The sequence below is a fragment of the Bombyx mandarina genome, chromosome 01, assembly GCF_030267445.1.
Source record: "Bombyx mandarina strain Sakado chromosome 01, ASM3026744v2".
Classification (NCBI taxonomy): domain Eukaryota; kingdom Metazoa; phylum Arthropoda; class Insecta; order Lepidoptera; family Bombycidae; genus Bombyx; species Bombyx mandarina.
In genome coordinates, this window is record NC_143208.1 from 7,212,517 (window position 1) to 7,216,303 (window position 3,787).

Below are 3,787 nucleotides of genomic sequence, written 5' to 3' on the forward strand. Positions count from 1 at the left end.
TGCATTCAATAATATCAATATAATTTTAAAAGTTTAAATTGATTAGTTTTATTAAGATTAACGATTTCAAGATCTTTGAGATTTGCTTCTAAAACCATTTTAAGCTTAACGCGACTTCTTTTCTCTACAATGTGTTATATGAAATATTGTCAGGCATTGCAATTTCACATTATAAGATTCAGTCTTCGCGGAAAGCGATTCCAATATCATTCCATTTTACCGTTCAATTTTATTTGTCTTCAATATCGCGAATTGTACGGTTCAAAATGTTTGACTTTCGGAGCGATGTCTTTACAATCAATGTCGTTTCCTATCCTTTCAACAAACATCTTTCTAGTGCGTTAAAATTTTATTTCGTTTATTTTTGTTGTATTCTTTCCGAAATGAAAGTAGCGCAATACTTTTCGCTTACATTTTATTAGCAAAATAAGGTCCCGCTCACGGCTCGCGTTCTGGTAAGCGAATATCGGAGATATACATGCGAGTTATGAATGCGACCGCTTACTTTTACCCACGACACTGAACTCCCAATAGTGTTCTTCAACAACTTTCTCACTGTTAAGAACGGAAGGTGTTTTTGTTTTGCGGTTGGGAAAGGTCATCCTTTAACCAGCCGTATGAGCACATAGTATAAGGTATATACGGTAGACACAATACGCTCAACCACTAAATGCTGGTTAGGGATCCCAGTGTCTTGATACAAGTATAATACCCGGAGAATGTTGCCTATTCTCCAGTAAGCCCCATATTCGCCTTTACGACACCCACGGGAAGAGATGGATGGTGCTATTATAGACCCACACCACACACTAAAAGTTTTAAAGCTTATTTATACAGTGGAAAGAGAACTCATTTTGGACTAGCCCATACTATGCCCTTTGAATCATATTGAATCACAATAGGACCCGCATTTTATCACAAGGAGCACTAATTGTATGGATGAGCGTAATTATGAAATTCGACCTTGGAAGGTCTAGAATATCTGAATACTTTGCTGATTTTTGTCGACAAGTTACCTGTGACTATTTATAAACTGAGAAAACCAATTTAGATGTATCAGTGAATGCTCTAAATTTTTAAACATGTACTTAAGCAGCTTTGATTTATTATTCTATTTCTTATTCATTTAAATAAATGATGCTTTAAGTACACGACTTTCTCTTTTATATATGTACTAAAAAAAGATTTTGACTTTAAGCAAAATCTTTTAAATAAATGTATGTTTACGTTTGAATAGGTATCTTTTGTTCTAACTTTGAGAATGCTGATTTTAGAGTATAGTTTTTGGTATTACTTTAAAATCAGAGTTTCGAAATTATATCGTTCTAGACTATGTTGCAGAGCTCTAGCTACATGCAATGCAATGAATATCTTAGTTTCCTCGCTTGTCCAGTGTAATAAATTATGCATATACATATACATAGGTTTGGTTTGCTTCGGTTTAATAATCAAGTTGCTCGGGGACTGAAATCCTATTCAGCATACATGGAATTGATTGTATACCTCACAAGTCTATCGATATGTACATACGTGAAAACATGGTAACGCAATATTGACTAATGATGGAACTACTAAGTAAAATAGATTATTAAATATACATGTGTGGAAAATGCGTCTATTGAAAATATAGCTCATGGCACATCTGCTGCTAAATGGTTACCGCAGTCTATTGATTTGATTACGTGAATGCCGTTCCCACGTTGAGACATGAGGTCTAAGTCTCAATAGTGTAGTATCAAATAACAACTGTAGCATTATTAAGAATCGTGAAATTTATACATTTATAATTAATGTTGGTAAAATATGTAAATATTTTTAACAAAGTTCATGGAACTTCTGACACTGCCGAAACTTGGGGTACCGCACAAGCTTGTTTGAGACGATGTGCGTGCTTATCGGGACGCCTTCCTGAGACTTCGAATTACACATAGCGATTCGATCTCCGCTCCAGGGGGAGCCGCGTCCCAACGAGCAGAGAGGCTCCAATATCGGAGGACCGTGCTCGAGTCGTGGCCTTACCGACTGACAAACCCCGCCTACGGGCGACGCAGGTGCTCACGGGACACGGCTGTTTCGGCTGCAACCTGCAGCTCGTCGCCCGAAGGGAGTTGACACTGAAGTGTCACCCACCACTGCAATGGCTGCAAGGATACGCGGAGCTCATGCTCGCGTACAACTATGCTTTCGCGGAGCAGCGCGGCGTAGCAGTGGAACGGGAGAGGCAGAACTCTTCTTCTCTCTCAGTGCCGTGTCATCCCACGCAGCCGGAAATCGGAGAAGCGAATTCGTCCAGCTCTGGCCCCTGTAAGAAGGCAGCCTCCTCCCGGTGATGGTCACGGAGCTACCTGAGGCAATCGAGGCTGCACCGCACACTACCATCATTCTACCGCGCTGGCAGCAGGAGGATAGGACGAAGCGTTGGCAGCTGCGGCCCCCGTTGCCGTCGTCGAAGTCGAGAAGAGTAACCCGGCTGGCGGTGTATCGCGTTCTGACCAGGCAGGCTGGTTCTGACCCAGCAGGGTATCCTGGAATATAAGTGGAACTACCCGGGCGGCCTGACGGGATGCGGTACCATAGAGACCGATAGCGTTGGTCGTCGTCGATTGCCTCGACGACCGTCAGTCGGGCGTCTTCGCGTAGGCGCCGCGGGTCTGGTTTTAATGTTAGTCGAGGGAACCCCCCTACTGTAGCCGGGTCCTGACCCCGGGTGGAGATTGGACGTTGGGTTAGAGAGTGTAAAATTAGTCTCTTAGGGTAGTTAGACCCTGGGCCTGCGGTCTGCTCCGCGAGCGACTTTATATGCCCATTTATGTCAAAAAAATACATTTACGCAATTTTTATTTTTAATACGCTTTTATTAGCTTCAGACGTATGTATATTAGTATGTAACGGAATCTTTGAACATGATTTTGACCTCCTTCAAAACATCGGATTAACTCGAAATTTGGCATACTTATCAAGGTCCGATAAAAAATATTGAAAAGATTGAAATTCAGCTAAAAAATGAAAAATAAATGATAATATTAATAAAATATAGAAAATCTAATTAAATGGAAAATAAATTTAAATAAATTTGAATTAAAAATAGTGTAATAAAAATGATTTTATTGTAAAAAAGCGTGGGACTCTTTTCAGGATATTATCAAAATAACCCTTCTACTCATATCTGTTTCATAAAATATCAAAATTTATAACTACTGATACCATGCACCCCACGCTTTTTTACAATAAAATCATTTTTTCTTACACTATTTTTAATTTAAATTTATTAAAATTTATTTTCTATTTTTTTGTTGGATTTTCTATAAAAGCTTATTTTTTTATTTCTTTTAAACTGTTATTTATTATTTCTAATTTTATTGCTTCATGATCAACGATCAGCCGTGATTAATATTAACTGCTCCAACATACCGACACCTGTGGACGATAATTAATTGTGAATATTTGTACCTCGCGGCGTACACAGATTAAGCGATAGGTGATACTTTGAATGCATCCATACGCAAGCGTGCAGCTTTGAATACGTTGCGCGCGCGTGATCCCATTATATTTCGAGCGCCTTGCTACTGAGCCACGAATGTGTTTATGTAAATCATTTCATGTAGTCACGTCACTAGGCATATCTGTTCAAATATTTTTGTTGTGTGCGCGTCTTTTCTACCAGCACCAAATAATAAAGAATCAGTGTTTGTATTACGAATTTCCGGCTGAAATAAAGAGAGCCGGCTGATTCTTCGTTAGATCGACATAGTCTCCAAGCTAGTCCAACTTGAATTAGTTTAATTTT